The 24,612-nt window shown below is 39.9% G+C and overlaps 1 protein-coding gene across 2 annotated transcripts in view; it reads right to left on the bottom strand.

Annotated features, from left to right (window-relative positions):
- RNF38 (ring finger protein 38) overlaps positions 1-24,612 on the bottom strand; it is a 202,739-nt gene that overhangs the window by 87,135 nt on the left and 90,992 nt on the right. For both annotated transcript variants that reach the window (XM_065406165.1, XM_065406164.1), the window contains exon 2: positions 4,923-4,993. The gene's annotated coding sequence lies outside the window, so the exon portion shown is untranslated. The remainder of the gene's footprint in view (positions 1-4,922; positions 4,994-24,612) is intronic.

Below are 24,612 nucleotides of genomic sequence, written 5' to 3'. Positions count from 1 at the left end.
CTTTTCACAGCAGGCTTAGTAGCTAGCAAGTCTTTAATAAAATAAAAAGGCAACCAAAAAAGCAAAAGAAACAATAAGAAAAAAAGACAAGAATGTGCAAAATGTGTTTCTATTCTGTTTAGGTCTAGTAAAAAATAGAGACAACTGTACATTGTTTTTATTATTGAGTCTGCAAAAAAAAAATCCTACATAAATAAATTACAATGATTTGGACATGCATCTGTGCATATTTATATGTTTTTCCTAAAGTTAATTAAGTATTTTAGGAAAAATTGTCAGAGCGGGCACCAGCAAGAGTTGGTGACCGCACTCTGAGGCCACCAAAAAATTTGTTGCAAGAACCCCTGCATCAGATTTCTCTCACAGTTTTACTTCCCCCCCCCCACTACTCCTGGTTAGTCTATTTGTTTTTAGTTGGGTGTGAAGTGGGGGATTGATAGAAGGGTCAGGTCTCTGAAGAGATTTCCCAGAAGTAGAGTTTGTACATTACAAGTTGTAGGTTTGAGGACGGTTTGTTTACAAATAAGAACAGTACGGAATTAAACACATATGTAATAAACAAACAATCATTGCCCAATATCTAAATATTTCCACGTCATTACACAAATTAAACCTCTCTCAACTTGCCAGGCCCCAGTGGATTTCTGAAGACTGGATGCTACATTGTTTAAGTAAACCCAGGATGATCATGACAAGCTGCATTTTAGGATATGCTTCACGCTGTAAAGCACAAACCCTTGCAAAGACAATGAAAAAAATAAGTAACCTCAAGTCAGGTTGGTCCTGTTCTTTCACCAATATAAGCTGTCTGCAAGTAGGGAGACCACACACTTCATCTTACCTTGGGGTGCATCCTTTTGAATAAAGGGCAAGAAGAAAAAAACAAATAGCTTTCATAGCCATAAACAAGTTGAATATGGTTGAAATCCACTGTGAAGAACATTCTTCTTGTGTTACGCGTCCAAGGGGACATCACTGTTTGGTTTTAAAACAAAAACAGCAACATTTCTTGTAATAAAGGTTCTTTTTTGCAATATTTTCCCCCACATGCGCTGATTGAAGAACAGCTTAGACTACAGAATTCTGTTTCTTTAGTAACGACACTTCCAGTCTTAGTCCAAAATCACACCAACCATTCTTATATGAATAGCACATTAACGGTTTAAATATGAATGACTAGTCATTCTAAGAATCAAAGACATTACTAACATGAAAAAATGGGCCTTTGATTTATACATTACACTTCACCCCTCCATCCCCAAAACAGCAATTATTTTAAGACTTGTCTCCATAATAGTCATTTTAAAACTGCATATAAAAAGGAAATTATAGTATATCACAGATTCAAGTAAAGATTTTAAGAGAAGTGGCACGCTTCTTTTTGAACCTATAAAGTTAAACAGATTCTTAATATTACCAATAATGCTCTAGCCAATTATTCATTTTTTAATGCAGTGAGGCCACACTTGAAAAATTCTAGTCTTTGGTTTCCTGCTGATCTGATCGAACATGTATTCAAGATTCCTGTGTAGCCAAGTCAACAAAAATCAAATAATTGGGTTGGAAGCCTGGGAATAGTTTTCATTAAATTTGTAACATTCATTGCCTGTGTGTTGCACAGAACATTTCCTATATCACCTGCTTTCCAGGAAATGTATACCAGGGTTTGTGGAGAAGCTACTGCAAAATACACATACAAAACTGGCAGTCAGTTGCTATACCGTAAGTTTCTCATATAGGGCACTGACTGGTGATGTCAGTGTGGGCAGTGTAGGATTTTACTGAGACTTCTGTGCATTAGTTAGCAGAAGTTGAAGATGTGGCCGGCTATCCTGGGAGATTCTTTTTTATATATTATTAAAAAAAAACCACACACTTTCTGTATCCAGTCTACTATGAGTAGTATTTCTGCTTGTAAATTAAGGCTAGATCCTGCATTCCTAATTCAAGAGCTATTCCTATCACTATTAACTGGCGTTACCCCCACGTAATGATGGTGCAAGCAGGCCTCTCATTTTCAAACTGATTCACATCGGATCTGGATCAGAATCTAACAGATTAAAAAAATCCGCCCCAAACCAAAAATCCCTGAGTTGTCACTTACTTGCATTTGTGCTAGAGGATGTATGAAAAAAGGATAAAGTAACAACATAACCAACTTTAAAAAAAAAAAAAAAAGCACCACAAATAGGGGTTATGTCCATAAAAAAATTCTATGAAGGGTTATAACACAAAGGAAAGATGTAAATTTAACACATACTCCTCAATGCCATTAACTGAGAACCAGTGCTTTCTCTTCATCCTCCCTGTAAAAATAAAAAGGAGGATGCAGTACACATTGGCACATCAGAAAAGAGAGCACAGATGTGCATTCTCAGGCGTGTTCACAATTGTCCTGAACAAGCAGCCATTTTCCTACATGATTACCAGTTTCTAAGACAAAGTGCAAGGCAGACGGTTCCATGTGAGCGCTTAGAAATGGGAGGAACAATCAAAGACAACACCGCATAAGACTGTAATTTGGAGGAAAACGTTTCTCCACGGCACTTCCAAAATGGCACTCTTCATCATGCTCTTTGGAAGAGATCTACTCCACTCAACTTTTACAGGTATGAGGTCTAATCTTGCATAGGACATTTTTGTGTTTTCCCTGAATGCTGTGGAGGTGCCTCACATCCTGTGACTTGGAAATGGTTATGAACCTTTCTGAGTCCAACAAGCTACCTTCCCCGGCTGCAATTTAAACAGCAGCGAATCACCTTCAAAGCAAAACACCTAACTGCTCTTAAAACAACTGTCTAACATTTTTAACTACCTCTGGATGTTTTCATCTTTCAGTTTGGTCTCCATTTCCTTGTTACAGATTAGGTTATCTCCCATGAGGTGGTCACTCCTGGGGGCTCACTTTCAGCAGCAGAAGGGAGGAGACAATGTAAAGGAAGTGTTCTGTAACTTAACCACTAGACATTGGTGCACAGGAAAGGAACTTTATTACCACTGTCTGTTCCCCATCCACAGACCCTCTTGCCAAGAGCACCTGAAGTAGGAGTGAGCTATGAGACTAAAGGAGATGACAGGATTCATTAGATTTAAAACAACCATTGTTACATTGTCTGCCCACAGAAACAGCACCAGTAGGCCCATTGGTGAGTACTGGCTGCATATCGGACACTGAAAAACATCTCCAACTCCAGTAGCCTCCCCTTCCCCCCTCCTCACATGAATCCTCTATGTACCACTCTTTTGTCATTCCATCATTATAAATGCCCTCCAACCCTGTCAGTTCCTCTCCGGCTGTGCAACTGGTGAACGTGGTCCAAAGAGGACATTAAAGATTCCACAGAGAACAAATAAATGTACCAGCTGTAGAAGGCTAAGCTTGGACACTCTCTATGCTTCCTTCTCCTACTCCCATTGAGAACAGATAGACCAGCAGCAGCATGAAGGATAGAACCATCTATAACAAAGCGGAGGAGACAAGATATCAACAGAATTTAAAGCTGTCAGACTAAAATGTCTCTTTAGTTTTAAAGCAGGGGTTCTCAAACTGGGGTCGCGAGCTATCAACCTCCACCCCAAACCCCGCTTTGCCTCCAGCATTTATAATGGTGTTAAATATAAATTAAAAACACTTTTAAATATAAGGGGGGAGGAGGGGTTTGCACTCAGAGGCTTGCTATGTGAAAGGGGTCACCCGTAAAGAAATTTGAGAGCCACCGTTTTAAAGGAAGTTCACAAACTTTGAAAATGAAGTCAGGGAAAATAACCATGCTGACTGCAGAACCAAATGGAATCTTTAGATAATCCTGGCATATTCTGCTGAGCATTTTTGTCCCATATTTGCATAATTCTGAAGAGGCTCACCTGTATCCCACCCCTAAAGATTGGCCCAAATACTCAGGTCCTCAGATTATACTGAGGGCCATGTAACTAGCAAGACAGACAGGGCTTTGTATGCAAGTGCCCTAGCTAGCAAGACTATGAGTCTACACTGTACATAATAGCACCACATTAGCGGATGTCTTTTAAACTATGCAGCTGAGCAAACAGGCCCCAGTCTAGATTTGAGACGTTCCTACCAAATTCTGTATTTAATTAAAAATTCTGAATTTAGTATAGTCTCCCATCCCACTCCTATCCAATCAGGAGCTTATATACAGTATTTACAAGTATGACAAAGTACCACTATGTAGTGGCCCATAGCTAATTTACTTTAAAAGGGACATTAACATTTTTAAGGAAAAACACCCCCAAACAATCTGACTTGAGAATGATCCAATCTGAAATTTTTCTTTTTGTATTCTAAGCATGTATCATTTATATAACTAATCCAACCCCCCACAAAACATTTCTAACAAAAATACCAGTGAACATCTTTATTAACTTAAAGCCAGTGCATGAACGTGATCTCTTGCCAAAAGGTTAAGAAAACACTTCCACACTGCCAGGTAGAGATTGATATTTTGAAGCTGCAGTGTGAAAAAATAAGTTCCTGTCTCCAAAACACATGAGATAGGTTGAGAAAACCTACAGCACAGATGGAATATTCTTCTCAGCATGCTAAGCCAGCTCAAACTTCACAAGCCACAAAATGACAGTAATAAGACATTACTGCTGTATATAACAAAGCCAATAGGGGAATCACCACCCATTATTACCTGTGGGTGTCAGTGTGGTAAGCCAGAAAAATTGAGAACAATGAGGGAATGGAAGCAGAAAAAAATAGATTACAAGGCTAGTGTCTCCTTAATCAACTAAAAGATCATCTTGAGTGAAATATACATTTTTCTTAAAAGACCAGAGATATTTCAGATAAAGTTAGCTTTTGGCTCTGGAAAACAACCATTGGTCTATAAAAGCAATGCAATCTGCAAAAGAATGACATGCACCTTCCCTAAAGGGGAAATTTACACAGATCTCACCTTGTCACTGTCATCATTACAAATGTGGTCTTGATGGATTGACTGGCATTGGAAGGAAGCACCAGTACTACCTACAAGAGAAAAGGGGAGGGGGGACAAAGGAAAAAAAATAATTAGAATTGGAAACCCAATCCCTGGGAATACTAAAAATAAATACAGACAAGTGTAGGAGCCAGAAATTTTTTCACACAGCAGAGAGATTTTAGCTGCCAAACATCTATGTCAGACAGCTCTTGTATTTAATTCTGATGATGGGATAAGCAGCAGAGACATTTTTCACTATGTGCCAGAGATATCTTCTCCAAGACTTTTTTAAACATTTAAAACAGAACAAAATTAGTACTTGTTCATTAATCCAAAACAAACATATGCTATAAAGCAGCAAAATACACACGCCAAACATAAGTCAAGAACAGCTACGCACATAGTGTTAAGGTAGTGTCCCCCACTACTAGGTAACCCAGTTAACAACACAATGGGTAGTTAACCCTTTGGGGAAGAGATATACTACTTTCTTTTGTTAAGACAAACAACAGACTACCTAGGACCAAGAGGCAGAGAGAATCCTCATTTTGTTGATAATATTCTTGTTGAGGCTGGAATTTCCCCCCCAAAAGCTTTGTGCAAGTCTTTCCTACCCATGTTCTTGTATGTGGCAGGCTATGGTGCAGATCAACCCTGGCAAGGGCTTAATAGTGCAAGACCACAAGACTTGTTTATAAGAAGGATGGCAGCTACTGGTTCACCCTAATACGCCTTTATGTGCATAAAAAAACCCTTAAATCCTTTTACAGTACAAGCTACGTTTTGTAAAGTCTTATTTATGTCATGCATTTGTTTCCTCCCTGAAAGGGACACAGTAACATCCTCACTAAAGCAATCTGGCCTAGCAAATTGAGAGAAGAGACTCTGCTGATGTTCCCTTTTTATTTTTTGGAGTTTAACAAAGCCAAATTAAAATATGCAACACAGTGGCTGACAACATGCAAACCCAATTTTATTTTAAACATTGCTCTAACTTAGGAGCCCACAAGCACATATTCATTTTGCAAATACAAATGAAGGTTGTCAGTTACCCTCTTAGCAAACCAAGGGTAACTCTTTCCCTCCCACTCTCTTCTATACCATCCCTAGAGTGCCATCATTCTAGTATGCCTTACCCAGTCATTTATTTATTTATTTATTTATTTAAAGTAAAAGGATTTTATTCCATCAGAACATACCATATTACGGTGCCAAAATATTATCTTTTTGATCACTGACCTAGGATAAAAGTTTGGTCAAGTTTACTAGTCCCAAAATAATTTGTTCTGGTCCAAGTAAGTGTTTTATTTCTCATATAGGTCATGACACATAAACCCATTCGGATTACTGCCTTGACTTTTCCTCCTGTCATCTTCAATTCCAACATGATTTTAGCAGCAGTTTTCAGGAACTGCTGGTGTTAAGAGATACATGCTTTATACCACTGGAAAACTGGGACTCTCAGCTACACTGGGATGGCACAGATGATTGGTTTTTACTTTTTAGCAGTTGCAGTCTGAAGAACTGCAGAGTCATGTTAGAAACAAAGTAGGCAAAAACCCAAGCTGGTAACCAGAATTATTAGAGGCCTGAAACAGTTATCAACTAACATGCAAATGAATACATGTACTGAGCCTGCATGTCATGTAACAATGGACAAAAATTGCTTTTCCCCAACACGGAGCAAGAAATGTTATTAAATTACAGAAAAATTTCATCTGTAAGATACGTTGTCTCTGTTTCCTGGGCAGAACCTCTGCCCAGAACTTCTTTCAGCCCCTCTTCTGCCTCTTTTCCTGCTGTAGTTTTGAAGGACAGTGCACAGATTCCCACTTTGAAAGACTACTCCAAGCTATAAGCCATTTCACAACCATAGTGTTTAATAGAGGTTTGAAGTCTACCCTCTGTTCTAGCCATAAGACAACCCCTCTGAAAGCTTGTAAGCCTGCTTAACAAATACAGGAAGGTAGGCAGAAGCGACTGCTACTGCAAGACCTCTCTAAACCCCTCTCCTGTTATCACTTTTTCAGAATAACCATCTTATTTTTGTGTGTATCACTCTTCATTACCGTAACTATTTTACTTACGTTTGCTTAAGCATATACAGTATTTAATTGCATTCAAGAGAGTTTTCACATTACATTAAGAAAAACAAGAAATTTCCATGAAGAGGAAAAAGCAGACAGAAGAAGAGTTAGTCCCCTCTCCCACTCCTTCACCCACACTCTAAAACAAAGCAGAATATGTTCTTGTAGCTTATGCTGCTGTGCACCCAGAATATATAATGGTCTGTATTTCCACAGCAATTGCTACTGCTATTATGCCACAGGAATTTTAATGACTTGGGGTTTTTTAGGTTTCCTTTTTTACTGTTCTCCTTTTCTTATGATCTAGCAAAGAGTATGGAAAAAGCAGAGTGGTATTATATAGCCACTACCCTAACTGTGGGTGAAAACAGTTGAGCCCTACCCAGTACTTGGCCTCTGGATGTTGTTCATTGATGGAACACGGCCAATTTGCATCGTTTTAGGCTTGAATCACACCACTTTCAGACTATCCAACTTTACCACAGCTACTGGGAAACAGTTCATGTCATGGCTGCATATAAATACTGGCCCGGGGATTTCCAAGTTTCATACAATTTCCAGTTTTGCTGTCCAGAAGATTAAAGTTTCACATGCTGGCTGAATTCAATTAATCTAGACAAACTTCAAAGTATGTTTCCTCACCACCTAAAACACTCTTTTCTTCTCACAAGTGTTCTTATACCACCACCACAAAACAAAACAAAATCTAACATTCTTGCAAGAAACCAAACTACATCCACAAGAAAATTCTGCTAACATGCCAATCTCACCTTATTTATAGAAATAAAGTAGCCTGACTGTGTTCTGAAAAGTATTGTTAAACATTTGTCCAAAAATGTCATATGCTTATAATTGCTCTTTTTCACATTTGTGTTTTTGTTCTCTTTTAAAATTGACATATTTCTTAACTCTGTGCATCAAAAGCTATACAGTAAACGTTAAATACACTCAGTAGAACAGCATCAGAACTACTTTTAATGCATTATGTACACAAATATCTTTTTAAAAGGTGCTGTAAAGCAGGCAAGCTCCAGGTCTGTACTCCGTTCTTAAGTCTAGAAGGCAATTTACTTAGCTTCATTTTTATACTCAAGTAGGGCTGTCAATTAATCGCAGTTAAGTCACACGACTAACTCAAAAAAATTAATTGCGATTAAAAAATTAATTGCAATGAATCGCACTTGTAACAATAAATTGAAATTTATTAAATATTTTGGATGTTTTTCTCCATTTTCAATATTTATTTCAATTACAACACAGAATACAAAGTGCACAGTGCTCACTTAATATTTTTGATTACAAATACATGTACTGTAAAAATGATAAACAAAAGAAATAGTATTTTTCAATTTACCTCATACAAATACTGAAGTGCAATCTCTAACATGAAAGTGTAACTTACAAATGCAGATTTTTTTTTTGGTGACATAACTGCATTCAAAAACAAAGCAGTGTAAAACTTTAGAACCTACAAGTCCACTAAGTCCTACTTCTTATTCTGCCAATCGCTAAGACAAGTTTGTTTACATTGACGGGAGATGCTGCTGCCTGCTTCTTATTTACAATGTCACCTGAAAGTGAGAACAGGCGTTCGCATGGCACCGTTGTAGCTGGCGTTGCAAGGTATTTACATGCCAGATATGCTAAACATTCGTATGCCCCTTCATGCTTCGGCCACCATTCCAGAGGACATGCTTCCATGCTGATGATGCTCATTAAAAAAATAATGCGTCAATTAAGTTTGTGACTATACTCTTTGGGGGGCGAGAATTGTATGCCTCCTGCACTGTTTTACCCACATTCTGCATATATTTCATGTTATAGCAGTCTCGGATGATGACCCAGCACATGTTCGTTTTAAGAACACTTTCACAGCAGATTTGACAAAACGCAAAGAAGGTGAGATTTCTAAAAATAGTTACAGCACTCGACGCAAGGTTTAAGAATCTGAGAGGGATGAGGTGTGGAGCATGCTTTCAGAAGTCTTAAAAGAGCAACACTCTGATGCGGAAACTACAGAACCCGAACCACCAAAAAAGAAAATCAACCTTCTGCTGGTGGCATCTGACTCAGATAATGAAAATGAACATGCGTCAATCCACACTGCTTTGGATCGTTATCGAGCAGAACCCATCATTAGCATGGACGCATGTCCTCTGGAATGGTGGTTGAAGCATGAAGGGACATGCGAATCTTTAGTGCATCTGGCACGTAAATATCTTGCGACACCGGCTACAACAGTGCCACGCGAACACCTGTTCTCACTTTCAGGTGACATTATAAACAAGAAGCAGGAAGCATTATCCCCTGCAAATTGTAACCAACCTTGTTTGTCTGAGAGATTGGCTGATCAAGAAGTAGGACTGCATGGACTTGTAGGCTCTAAAGTTTTACATTGTTTCAATTTTGAATGCAGTTTTTTTTTTTTTTGGTACATAATTCTACATTTGTAAAATCAACTTTCATTATAAAGACATTGCACTACAGTACTTGTATGAGGTGAATTGAAATAGAATTCCTTTTGTTTATCATTTTTATAGCATATATATTTGTAATCAAAAATAAATATAAAGTGAGCATATATAAAATATAAAGTAAACTTTGTATTCTGTGTTGTAACTGAAAGTAATATATTTGAAAATGTAGTAAACATCCAAAAATTATTTAAAATAAATGGTATTCTATTATTTTTTAATCACCCAACAGCCCTATACTCAAGTGAAAATTAAGACCCTGATTTGGCTACTTGATCCAAACTGATAGACTCTTATATCTCAGCAAATCCAGTTGCAGGATCAAGGCCTGAGTTTGTTGGTATGAAATTTTACTTTGCTAATGAATGTTATTTTATTCAGGGGTCTTGAGCATCAGAATGAGTTACAAAGATCTCACCTGAAAATATCATCTCCTCTTAATTTTCAAATAAAAAAAAATGTAGCACATGTACACATAAACTAGTTCCAGGATGGGAGAACTGTTCACAGGTAGAATGGTAGTCAAGTTTTTAAGTAATCCTGCAATTTTCTCTCCTAAAATTTACTGAAAAAAAGGAAAAAAAAAAATCTGCTGGATCCGTGTTATTTTGCAAAAAATTATAGTTCTACCCTATCTAAATTATTTATCTGATACAGACTGAACAGCGCACACATTTATGTATCTGATACAGACTGAACAGCACATACATTTAATTAATAACCATTAAACCCAGATAAAAGGGTCAAAGCAGTACTTTTTTTTGGCTTGAGCTTACAAAGTTGGCACCAGTTACCTTTTGGAGATGGGAGGGGAGGGGCAGTTGGTTCTCAGAACCCAAATTAAAAACATGACCCAGCTGCAAGAGCCTATTTAAGACTATTAGCATCTGTGCTCACAAGCAGGGTTTGATGTGATCCTAAATTCACACTCCTTGTTGATAATATTCTGGCCTGTCTAGGTGATATGGATGAAATAAGCGTACAGCCTTACTTAAGAAGGCAAGAAATTCACCTCCATATGTTGAAGTGTCATATATATTCTGAACGTGACACACAAAATCAAGTAATGTTTGTTGTTTTTAGTGCTTATTTACAGGGGAACCGGTCGCTCAGGGAACTGACAATGGCATAAAGAGCCTTCCAGCTTTAGGCTCATAGTTAGGGCCCTACCAAATTCACGGTCCATTTCAGTGTCATAGGATTTAAAAATAATAAATTTAATGATTTCAGATATTTAAATCTAAAATTTCACAGCGCTGTAATTGTAGGGGTCCTGACCTAGAAAGTTGGGAGGGAGTTACAAGGTTATTGTAGAGGGGGTTGCGGTACTGCTATGTTTACTTTTGTGCTGCTGATGGAGAGAGAAATGCTGGTTTCCCCTGTGAAATATGTATAGGATAAAAGCACACAAAAGATCAGATTTCAGGGTGTGGAGACCAGATTTCACGGTCTGTGACACATTTTTCATGGCCGTGAATTTGGTAGGGCCCTACTCATAGTTCTTGTTGAGCCTAGGCTGGCAACCACTCTGAGGGTGATTTGGCAGCTGGTGTAAAGTGAGTTAGTGGTTTCAGTCTAATTCTTAGAGGATGTGTGTTCACACTGCAAAGCCCACCAAGAAAACCTGGCCCCCTTGTTGGCAAGGTCGGTTAGATGTGGACTCAGCAAGTCAGGGTGAATACACATCACGTTGCAATGGCAGTGAAGCTGGCACTCCTGCTGTCCATACTACTCCAGTTCCATAGCTAGGAGACTTCAATTTCCAGAGCTGACAATCTAGCTTAATAAGCATATTTACGTTTACTCTTTTAAATAACTACACAAACCACTATTTTCAGAGGCTGCGTGACAGAAGTTCCTACCTGGCCAGGTCTAAGACATGAAATATCCTTTTCCATTAGATTTTTAAATATTAAAATGAACTTTTTATTGTATGTATGATTACTCTAGGCTTACGTGTTTAATTATTTAGAAATTTTCTATTTTATATGCATGCATATATACCATCACACACAATATCACTTGGAATGCTGAACTCTACTCTCCCCCACACCCTTCCCCCGATAACTTCCTAGCCAACCTCTCAAATATTTTCATAAGTTGACATACAAGTACTATCACAGAGTCAGCCCAAATATGTATGCCATGCTGCCCAGTATGGAATCATCATGTAACAAAAGACCCTCATAAGAATGGCCATACTGGGTCAGACCAAAGGTCCATCTAGCCCAGTATCCTGTTTTCCAACAGTGGTCAGTGCCAGGTGCCCCAGAGGGAATGAACAAAACAGGGAATCATCAAGTGATCCATCCCGTTGCTCATTCCCAGCTTCTGGCAAACAGAGACTAGAGACACCATCCCTGGCCATCTCCTGGCTAGTAGCCATTGATGGACCTATCCTCCATGAACTTATCTAGTTCTTTTTTGAACTCCGTTATAGTCTTGGCCTTCACAACATGCTCTGGCAGAGTTCCACAGGCTGACTGTGCGTTGTGTGAAATCCTTCCTTTTGTTTGTTTTAAACCTGCTGTCTATTAATTTCATTTGGTGATTCTTAGTTCTTATGTTATGAGAAGGAATAAATAACACTTCCTTATATACTTTCTCCACACCAGTCATGATTTTATAGACCTCTATCATATCCCCCCTTAGTCATCTCTTTTCCAAACTGAAAAGTCCCAGTTTTATTAATCTCTCCTCATTCTATACCCCCAATAATTTTTGTTGCCCCTTTCTGAATCTTTTCCAATTCCAATACATCTTTTTTGAGATGGGGAGACCACATCTACACGCATTATTCAAGATGTTGGTGTACCATGGATTTATATAGAGGCAATACGATATTTTCTGTCTTATTATCTATCCCTTTCTTAAATGATTCCCAACATTGTTCGTTTTTGACTGCCGCTGCACATTGAATGGATGTTTTCAGAGAACTATCCACAATGACTGCAAGGTCTCTTTCTTGGGATCTAAATTAGCTGTTACCACTCATCATTTTATATGTATAGTTAGGATTATGTTTTCCAATGTGCATTACTTCGCATTTAACAACACTGAATTTCATCTGCCATTTTGTTGCCCCGTCACCCAGTTTTGTGAGATCGCTTTGTAACTCTTCTCAGTCAGCTTTGGACTTTACTAGTAGCCTGCAAATTTTGCCACTTCACTGTTTACTCCTTTTTCTTTGATAAATGGAGATGTGCAAATGGACAGAGCTAAGAGTGCTGTGGGAAACTTGGCACTAAGTAGCCTGGCTTTCTTGATATTCCATTTACACATACACTTTTGTACTACCATGTATTATGTATTGATATAATTTGTGGTGGAACCAGCCAAAAGGATTAATTCTCTCCCTCCCCCCCCAAACCGAGAATTGATTCAGTTAAGAACCAGGCCTACCTGTGTATTTCCTTTAAGAGCAGTTAGTCACAGGTACAGTTCTAGGGTACAGGACTGTGACACTATTGGAACATTTCAGAAATCTCATATGCAAGATCAACATCAAAAATGCACTAGCCAGGGCCGGGCAGCAGGGGCATCGTAAATCCTTGTTTGTTTGCTGCACATGCATCACAGGAATCCAGAGACTGAGGGATTCCTCCAAATGCACTTGAAGGGTTAAATAAATTCGGAAGCCAGGTAGCAATACTATAGTCATGGATGTATGAAAGCCAAAGCAAGCTCCCTAGAATTCTACTGAAGACAAGCAATTATCACTGCTGCAAAAGGCCCACAGGTTTTCCTGTTTTCCATTTCCTAGTGCCTCAGAAACTGGCCCTGGTGAATCTCAGAACATATATAGCACTTCATGTTAGTTACAGATGAGATTAAATGCACTTGGAAAATTCCTATAAACCACACAACTCTGGTGCACTGAAAACAACACTCTAGTATCCCTAATATCAGTGAGAAAGATTGACTATTTAACAGAAGCTTTTATAGCTCAGAGCACAAAGGGGTGGGGAGGTAGGGTAAAAGTAGAGAAGGAGAAAAGTAGGAAGAGAACAATCTAGTCACCATAAGCCTCTATGGTAAATCTGTTTCTAACCAAGAGGCAAACCACAAACACCATTCCCAAGCTACATAAAAGTTTGCTTTGGTTCCCCCCCGGTAACATTGTATTTGCAAATCTGCTTCCTGCAAACAAGTCCGGTGGCTGCAGTTCGTCCAGCAGAGATGAGAAACGCGCATACACACAATAGGAATGTTACTGCTAATAATACATTAAACTTACTATGCCGTTTATTTTATGACTGGTGATAAAAACATGGGAGGATGCAGAAGAGAGTTTAAAGTGATAATTCTTAGTAGCCCTTAATTATCTTAATCTTCCCTCCTAGATGGCATAGCATATCCATCCCAGACAAGTGAGAAAACATTGCATATTAAATGCAGAGTCCTAGGAAATAAGAAAACTAAGAGGGCAACAAGCAAATTTTCTAACACATGCAGTACTCAGAGTAGTTGAAGTTTCTCTCATGAAAAAAAAGTCACCTTTCACTAGAAGAACATGCTACCAGTTGAGAAACAGCTGGAAAGCACTGGTACACTAGTAAATCAACAACCTAACAATTTCTTTCAGTTGGAAAAATTTAATAATTGCAGTTTCATGCATATGTAATTTACTAACAAAACAGTAATTCTTGACAGGACGGGGAGCACAGTCTGATATTTATTGTCCGCACACAGAATTAAGAATAAAAAGCTACAGTATGTTGGTGTTTCACTTAGGTGAAAGTCATATTCATGTAATAATTTGCAAAGTTATGTGGTAAACTGCATCATAAATTTATCATTTACTTCTGACCAACACATCTTCAGGACGACGACTCCTCACATTCCAAACCTCTGGCTACATCGACTCTGGGAGTAGATATACCCACCTTGAATAGACATATTCACACTAGCTCTTGTTGAGCTAACGTGCCAAAAAACAACAATGTGACACGGACAGCAGCGAGCAGCAACACAGGCTAGCTTACCCAAGTAAATACCCACAGGGGTATGTTTACACTGCAGCTGGGAGCAACTCTCCCAGCCTGGACAGAGAGACTCATGCTAGCAGGGCTCGAGATAGCACACTACAATTACCAGTGTGGACATGGCCGCTCTGGCAGACTCAGGCCAGCCACCCGAGCTCAGACTCAGGAGGTTGAGGGGGCTTGAAAGCCTAAGTTGCCAAACAAGCCACAACGCCCACACTACTATTTTTAGCGCGCTAGCTCCAGTGAGTCCATCTACCAGGGCTGGGAGGCTCACGCTCACCTGCTATGTCGACACACCCAAGGAGTCCAGAGATGCCAACTTTAACGATTTTACTGTCTCACCTTGCAAAATCTTGTGTTTTTCTTAAAGACCTAGTTTTCGGAGTGATTTTATTACCCCAGAATCACAGCTCTCATTAAAAAAATAAAAAAATAAAGTAAGTTTCTGGCCCTTATGCTTGCAGAGAAAAGCTTGAAAACATGATGTGAGTGTATACTAAAGGTTCCAAAACAAGAAGGCAAAGGAAAGGAACCAACATTTATTACTGTTTAAACATCTCACTATTTTAAGCCCAGTTTCATGATTTTGGGGGGGCCTGACTCCATTTTTCAGCACTCTAGGTTGGCAGTACTGAAAGTCACAACGTAATTATATAAAAAGTTACTTTAGGTCATTTTAGGGGGTTTCTACATTTTATTAGTTATAACTGTTCTCCGGTATAATCAGACTCATAATAGCGAAGGCTCCCTGATCTTTATAGGAAGTGCAAAATGAAAAATAGCCGCAAAAATGTTTCTACACTTTTAACATTTCTAAAATGTGTTTGGTAAAGTATATGGCAAACGAAGAACACATGGGTGTGGTGTGGGTATAAAAGGTTTTCTTGGCACCCATTTGAGATAATCTGCATTACTCACTTTCAGCAAAACCACAAGTGCGTTATAGGGCCATCCCAAATTCATGCAATTAAAAACTACCACAGTATAATGAATTCCTTTATTTACCTCTTCCGTCATCAGGCTCACAGTTTTGTGGCTATTTTACCTTGGGTACGAACAATATTCAATTAATGGCAAAAACACTAACATCCCCTTAGGGCAATGCAAAAAGAACATGGCTCCCAATGTGATCTTATAAATACGGATACAGCTTAGCCTAAGGGCTTGTCTTCACTACCCGCCTGGATCGGCGGGTAGAAATCGATCTCTCGGGGATCGAATTATCGCGTCTCGTAGGGACGCGACAATCGATCCCCGAATCAACGTGCGTACTCCACCAGCGCAGGTAGGAGTAAGCGCCGTCGACGGGGGAGCTGCAGCGGTCGATTTGCCACCGTCCTCACAGCAGGGTAAGTCGGCTCGGATACGTCGAATTCAGCTACGCTATTTGCGTAGCTGAATTTGCGTATTTTAAATCGATCCCCTCTCCCCCCCCTCCCAGTGTAGACTTAGCCTTAGTGTTTGCAGGCACAAATTTGTTCAAGTCAACAAAGTTGTGTCTGCTTACACCAGGGCTACATTTGGCCTATCAGGTATACAAGTATGTTCAAAACTGTGAATTCAAGTTACAATAGGAGATGCTTTTTTGGCCACATCTGTACATTTAAATCTTAGCAAAGCTGTTTTAAGCGGTTTTGGATTTTTGTTACTGGGGAAAGGTGGCTGGTACTGCTCCTTGAAAATTCTTAGCTACAACTGACAAGAAACCCCTCAACAGTAGTACATTCCTCTGGGCTCCCCAACATCATTATGTAGTGACAGCAAAAAGATACTCTCAAAGCTGGTTGCTGGAGGAAAAGGGGGGGGGAAAATCAATACTTGTGACAGGCTGGCTGTGAGAGTCTGTTGCTGGATGTTCTCAATAGGAAACCTGACATTTAACACTGACAATCCTGCTTATTGGAAAGGGATTAAAATTCAGTATGAAGAAAGTTGTATCCATTTCTTCCTGCTTGCTATGTGAAGAAATCTTTGCTGTTACTTTCAATTTACAGATAAACATTTTCTCGCAGATGGAATATTTGCAGCATGTAACGTGTAAATGAAATTAAAACTGAAAAACAAAATCTATTTACAAATAATTCTCTCCTGGTTTTATAGTTCTGGAGACATTTACATGAAAGCAGAAGCTTAGCTTCTTGAGAGTTCATCTGCTCCTGCAGTTTATCCCACATTTAAAGTCATAATCCACAGTTTAATTATGACATCACAACCAGTTGCTGGGAAGGTAACATGAATTCAGTTAAGGAACAGCCAGCAGGAGCAGATGAACTACTGAAAAATAAGGTATTTTCATACAAGTGTCCTTAGTAACAAAAAAAGGGACTACAGAAAATATGACTTGCCAGCAGAATTCTTTCCAAAGCTCTGTTGTTTTTTTTAAACTTAGAGCTGCACAAATATGCATGCTGCTTGACAGGATAGATCAAGTCCCTGCCCAGATGAGTTCACAGTCCCAGTAAAATGGAGAGTAGGCAAAGCCAACCCCCCACAGGCAGGGGGATAGGGCAAGGGCAATATAACATTGCAGTTGCTTGCAAGGCTAAATACATGTAACTTGATTATCCTCTAGTTATATTAGGTACTGTTAATAAGCTACATGGAAGTGGGTATTTGAGAAACACCTAGGAGAAAACATGCCTGTTAAATATTCAAACACCCCTTCAATGAAGGGAGGAGAAAGCTCATGTTCCACATCTCGGAGATCTCTAACAAGTCCTCCAGTAAAACAAAAAAACCCACACTTGACATCCATGATAACTAAGTTTAAGATTCTGTCACAGGTATTTTTAGTAAAAATCAGGGACAGGTTGCAGGCAATAAACAAAAATTCACGGAAGCCCGCAACCTGTCCCTGACTTTTACTAAAAATTCCAGGGGAGGGGACAAGTAGAGCACTGTCAGGGGCCTGCAGCTGCTCTAGCCCTGTGGCTCCAGTGACCCTGGCTGGCTACTGGTCAGCTGTTCAGGCGGCCCCAGGGGGCGCTGCTCCTGTTCCAGCAACACCAGGGCTGACAGCCGGCAGCTGCTCCAGCCCCAAGGGTGCTGACCCAACCACAGCTGCTGCCTCAGCCCTGCCCCAGAAGTAGTCCCGGAAAGTCACAGAATCCAGGACCGCAGTGACAGAATCGTATCCTTAATGATAACTATAAAGAAAAAACCAAGTAGAACCACGCCGTGCTTCTCTTTCGTTTTTTCCTCCCATGCCTTCAAGCAGCAAAAAGGAGCAACCAATTTTTTCCTGAGCAGGTCATCTTTAAATCTACATATTCCAGTCAAGTTTCTCAGGGATGAGGTGTAGAGGGAGATGATGAAAGGTTAAGTCACCCTTGGGGGGAACACACCAACTGCTGTCCTGAGGGGTTTTTATGATTGTGATAGAAACCACCAGATCCGAGACATTCAGTGTTAAGGTGAACATGAACACACACTTCTTAATTCAATTCATTGTGAAAAGTGGGGGAGGGGAGAGAAGAGAATTTCATTGTTAGCTTTAGATTGAAGCATCAGTCATAATCTTTCATTTCCTGTCTGCTATTGTCAAGTAACAACTGAAAAAGAATTTTGTCCTTAAATTACATAACTAGCGGTTTTCCAGTCCCCAGGGTAAACTTATATTTAGGCTCATGTAAACACATATTGAGACTTAAAAGCATAATTTTCTACTCAGTTAACTATTTTAACTTACTTCAGTAGAGGAAGGATTTATGATTTGTCAACAAAATGTTTATTTTGACAAGAATATGTATATTTGAAAGTTGTATATTTCCCCCAATCCAACTGTATTTTGTGAAATGAATTTTCTTCTGACTCATCCCATTGAAAAGGAAGCATTTCATTGCAAGAATCAAGTGCCATCCTTATTGGCTCGTCAGGACATGATTCCATGAGTCATATCAATCCAACTGTTGTGCGCACACAGTGGTGCGAGCGCTTAGTATTGTTGCAACTTTTTTTTTTTTTTTAAAGTAAGAGAAAAGTTGCATAGTCAAAGTTTCAAAATGAAAACATTTTCACTTTAAAAGAAGTCCAAAATATCTTGAATCCCTTGTTTTCATTCACTTAGACTCCAAAACCTTTAATTCTAATATAGATAACTATATATTATACATAACTTTCTTTTAACTTTGGACTTTGAATTAATCTCCATGGCACTTTTAATAGGCACGCTAAAAATCATGGGAAAGTGGGGTTTATAGTGCTGACATGAAGAACAGAGTTACCAAGAAAAAAAGAACAGGAGTACTTGTGGCACCTTAGAGACTAACAAATTTATCTGAGCATAAGCTTTCGTGGGCTACAGCCCACTTCATCTGATGCAACCACGCTTTTTAACTCCTTGCCCCAGGGCTCAAGGCTTTTTGGCCATCACACCAAGGACAGAATTAATCTGAGAGGCCTTTATATAAAAACTAGAGAGAGCAAAAAATGATGAGACAAAGTTCGGTTAAATCATTTTTTAAATTTATACTGGTGCTTTGAGTATTTACATGTCTGGTCATGGAGGATACGTTTTTTGTGTGTGGGGGGGGGGGCATGCATTGCCCATCTAAAACCCTAGTGCACCACTCTGACAGTCTATCCCATGATGAATTCATAAGTGTGCTGCCCATCTTTAAGTAATGGAAGGGCGCACAGACCATTCCCTCTACAAGTGTATTTTTCAAGAATACTTTCTAGTGGCCACAGCAGGAGAACAAATAAGATAGGGAAATCAGATATCAGATGCAAAGCAATTTTCAAATGTTTGCCAAAAAAGTACAGCTCTTTGGAAATCTCCAGGATAGGAGTGAGACCAAGAAATGTTGGTCCATTTAAAAATACATACATGATCACACTTTAAGGGAACTAACAAGAGCAGAGCCTATGGCAAACCTCAGACCTTTTCCAGATACTTGTACTGTCTTCCCATTGTGCCCCTTAAGGTTCTATAGCAAAAGGACAGAAAAAAAATAGTAACAAAGTATGACCCTGAAGCGCAAGGTCAAAGATGGTCACATGTACCCCATCTACACTGTGCCAACTGATGGACTGGCTATCCTGCAAGCTCACCTGTACCCTCTTTCATCCAGCACAACACCGCAGACACTGAACAGGTTTGCAAACACAATGCACTGAAAATGTACCTCTTAGAATGAGGTGAGCAGAGGAGATGGAAATAATGGATCATGACGCACAGGTGCACTGGCTAAAGCTTGTGCTCTGAGACTCCAAGCAATCCAACCTAGTTTTGGCAGAAGAGATGCTTTTCCAGCAGGATCTTTTATTTAATTTATATATATATTTTTTCTATTACTTTTCTGAAATTGTTGATTTGCAAGAATATGCCTCAAAAGGAGGAGGAGAGGCAAGTCTGAAAATAGCTCAGTGGGGGTTTCTCTCACTCAGGAGTGAGGTCAGCAGGGAAGGAACCCAAAGAAGGACCTCAGCAGCTTCTCACTTCCCACACCACTAAATAGTTTTGGATGGTGATGCAGCTGTGGAACTTAATGGCAGCTTAGTGAGACCTAGGGGCCCAATTCTCGGGTCTGGACTGACGGGAAAGGGGGAAATCTAGTTTAAACTCACCTTTGTGGTGCCACATCCTGATGCAGCTGAGGGTGAGCTCAGTCCCTAGCACAACTGAGCAAGCAGCCTCTGGGCTGTTCTAAGTTACATTGGCTGACAGCACCCCAAGGGGCCATTATGCAGCCAAGGAACATAGTGCAGCCCACTCCAGGATGCCCTCAACACCCCCATCCTGAAGGAGATTGCCACGAGGGGATGACGCAGAGGCTGATGCAAAGCAGTTTTCAAATTTTTGCCCAAAAAGAAAAAAAAGTCCCCGATGGACCCCTGGCAAGAGAGCGGTACGTGCTTGTTACACAGCTAGTGTTTCCAAACGGTCTGACGGCAGCACCCCTTCAGGCAGTCTAAGCGCGGAGCAGAGAGCAGGCACCGGCACGTCAGTCCAGAACTCAGCTCAAACAATCAAAACGCCGAGTCCTTGCCAGGGACAACCTGGGGTTACTGGAGGAGAACACCTATACATTTAACCCCCCGCATTCCTCCCCACCCCAGATGCCAAGTAACTTATGCTGCCTTTCCGCTGCAACTAGAGGTTCTTTGCTGGACTGGGCTAAGGAGTTTAAGTCCGGGGGTCACTTGTCAAATCCAGGCCTCCTCTTTCTTCTCCCGGTGCTGCCCTTCATCACGCACATGTGGGCATGCTGCTATTCCTCCTGGGTTTTTCCAGCCCTCTCTCAAGTGATGCCATCACTGGTCCCAGACTCTTGCATTCGGATACGGCTCCACCGCCTTTGCTCACACCATAAAGTACCATTTGTTATTTACTGCGGATGTCTTTTAGCGATTTATGGCAGCGCCATTATAAACAACAAGAGTATTTCAAAAGTAACAAATATTTATTGCTGCCATTCCAAAGCCACAACAACAGTATTGGGCCTTGCCTAGCAGGAGCAGAGATGTGTGAATGCCAGCATCCAAACCTGGGACTCTCCACTAATTTGGTAATTGGGCTGCTTGCCCAAAAAGTACAAGTGAGGGGGGTGAGGAGGAATGACAAGGACAGGGGGAATGAGATGACCAATGAGCTGGGGAGTTGGAAAGCAGCCCATGCATTTAATGGTAAGGTAAACCCGAGACACTCCCCTCCCCCAATATCTCCACCCCCTTCCCATTGCGTGGCTTCAGCACAGCAGCTCAAGAAAAAAAAAAATATTTAGGATTTTAAAACTAACCATGTAATGAAAATAATAAATATATAAAAAAACAGAGTTTTAAAAAGGGAGCAGTTATCTGAGAAAGAAGGCTGAATACTGAGCCTTCACAGAGCTTGTCCACCCACAAACCAGAACCAAAATAACTAAATTGGTTTTATTTCACACCTTTAGTTATTCAGTGCAAATCTGACATTTATTGCAGATTAAGAGCATCTTATTTCAACTGAACTTAGTTATTTACCAATTTCAATTCACTCAAAACAAGACACGCTTAATCCAAAATAAGAGCATCCACACGCAGACTTGTGCAGAAATAGCTAAAGGTATGAATTTAAACCAGTTTAGTTATTTCAGTATCCATTTACATGTAGACAAGCACATACTTGTTTTCCATGTACAGGAGGCATTTTGTCTCAACTGCTCCTCCCAGCTAACAGTGGAATTCACACATCCCTGCTCCTGCTAGGCAAGGCCCAATACTGTTGTTGTGGCTTTGGAATGGCAGCAGTGGAAACCAGCTCTATCTTCCTTAGTATGCCAGTTGGTACAAATCGAGTTCTATCCGCTCAATTTTTAACCCATTACTTCAGATGCATTGGTTCATTCTTTGTACAGTTGTTCTCTTTATTTTCTGTGGAGAAGCTACTGTTTTATGCCTTTACCCTCTAAGAACGTAACTACATTGGCCCCAAGCCTGCAAACACTTACTCTATGTTTAACTTTAAGCATCCGAGCAATCCCGTTGAAGTCAATGTTTCTCACATGCGTAAGTGTTTGCAGGATTGGGCCTTATTTTGTTAGACTGCTTTCCAATGTACTAATGTAATACATTATTCTGAAATGCTTGCGAAGACCTTAGTGGTGCGGGGCTTCAGACCTCTACTTCATTTTCCTTTATTAAACCCATCTAAGCAAGGCTCTGGCCTGGAGACCAAAATGATTCTAGTTCTTCCAACCTTCCCCTCACCCCTTTTTTTAAAATACGGTTTGGGGATTTATACAAAATTAAATCTTTAGTATGCTATTAAAGTTAAATGTCTAGTATTACATCAAAAGAATTTTTTCCCCCTCAACTAAGACTTCAGCGTTTCTGGATAAGCAAAGAGACTTTTAATGAGCATGTAATAACTCAACAACAACATTTTTTATAACTATTTCTATTTAAGATTTATATGCACAAACTGTACTAGCCAGCCTGCCTGGAGCAAACTGTCAGCTAATGTAAGGTTCCAAATAAAATGAACATACAAAACCCTACATTTAAAGAACTGTTAAAGTCAGAGTTCATATTTAATTTTTGAAAACCCAACTGTGTACACAGTCAAAAACCCCATGAAAACCAAGTTACTGCACATGCTGAATAGCGACTTAACATATACCTTGTCATTTAAAACAAAAACAAAAAAACCCAAGAGTTGGCCCAGTCAAGGAATATTGCTGAATCATTTAATCACATTAAAAATATATGATACTTAAAAAATGGAAGAGTTAAGATTCCTACAGCATAATGAACTTGCACATTTTAGGAAAATGTTTCCGTGCTTAACCAAAGATTTCCTTTCTCCACGTAACAGGGTCTATATGTTCTACAGGGGGTCTTGCAATCCGACTGTCGCTCTGGGGACCAAAACCAAACCTGTCACACACTGGCCCAGTGATTAGCCTGTCCTCCTGAGGAGCCAACCTACTGAGAGCATCTCCATGGATAGGAGCCCACTGTGACTGTATTCAACTGACCTACATCAACTTAAACTCTCATTTGAAGTATACCTACCATAAAGCATGAGCACGCATTTCCTCTGAGCTACCAAACTATGAAACCCTCGTCAGACCCACCGCGAGCTGGATCTGAGGGCCTTAATACTTAAAGGACGTTTTCAGATGAACATGGATACGTTTTCCTCTCTTTCGCTCTGTGCCCCCGCATTTCCCCACTGCACAAGGTTTACAGCTCCTACAGTGGGATTTTATCGGCCATGTGCAGCTAGGGAGGGATAGAAAACGAAGATTTGTAAGTAAATGTAATAACTTGCTGCATAACCAGTCTGTGTTAGAGAAGTACTACATTCTGCAATAGACTCCTCCGGAGGAGGAGTCTGTCTCGATGCCGTATTTTCTAAGGGCTGGTAGAAGACCATTTGGCCTTTTTCACCTACCATTTGTTACTTTTGGCCCCGCCTCCGAGACTTGTTCTGCTGCTGCTTCTTGTCTTCTGAGGTCAGTCCCCTCCCTGTCTGCCCTCTTGTGCAGCCCATTTCATGATGTGTCCCAGGTGCCACAGCCCTTTGTGGGTTCTCTGCACCAAGTACCATAGTGAAACTTACTGGCAGTTTCACTCTGCAGCATGTGAAACACGTACACAGCACAAAGCAGCACACACAGGCGTACATGCAGTGCAGCAGCAGAGTGAAGGTCGATAATTATTTTCGTACAAATAATTTGCAGTAGTTGGTTCGGGCAGACCACCACAGAAAGCAGCACTGCAGGGAAAGGTTACCAAAGAGTCAAAATGTAGCAGTGGGCTTTCAAATCAGGCATGCACAGTGCCCTCTGCTGGAAAGTTTAATAGCCGCTAAGGTGGTAAATAGCAGCTCACTAAACACCCGTTAAGTCTCGGTGACCAACGATTTAGATGATACACATACATATTAAAAAAAACCTCATATTCACATATAAACACTGAAACACTGTAAACCAGATATTTCAGCAAACATTGTGCTATGTTTTAATTAAACCAAATCACCCTAGGTCCAGGAAGTAAAATAAAAATTGCCAGTCAGGCTAACATTTTACTTTTGGTCTCTTCATGGAATTCTCTTTTATTATTATCAATCTAACTTAGAGAACATGAGGGTGATGACTGTTAGAATACACACCACAAAACCTGGGTGCAACCAAACGAGAAGACTTTCACTGTGATTCTCCTGTTTTCTATCACTTTGCACATCTTCCTGTTACCTGGATGCCTATATAGTTAATTACAGCTTCCAAAGCAGCAAAATGTATAAGCAAAGTTGATTTCCAGTTTCTATTAAAACCTACTTTTTCAGCTACGCATAACATTCTGAAAGAAATTCCAAAGGTGATTTGTGCGTGTGTCATGGTGTATAAATTATGAGCATAATCCTTTAAACCATTTCTGTGTAGGGTTAAAAAGAGGAACTTCTCAGAAGATGCAAACAGATTTGCATATGCATAACTTAATACATCGAACCAATCCAGTTCGAACCTGGCTTATTTTACAGTTCTCATCAAGAAAAGCTAATTTGGAAGGAACAAACTAGCTTTGAAGTAAATTGATTTAGTAGTGTTTACAAGTTTTTGATATATTTGCAGGTGCATCTTCTGTTATGTTCTTAAGAACTTAAGAATTTCTCAGTGCCTCTGATTTTCTA

Source organism: Emys orbicularis, chromosome 6 (assembly GCF_028017835.1).
Source record: "Emys orbicularis isolate rEmyOrb1 chromosome 6, rEmyOrb1.hap1, whole genome shotgun sequence".
Classification (NCBI taxonomy): domain Eukaryota; kingdom Metazoa; phylum Chordata; order Testudines; family Emydidae; genus Emys; species Emys orbicularis.
The sequence above is the reverse complement of the archived record's forward strand: the minus strand, read 5'-3'. Positions and strand labels throughout refer to the sequence as shown.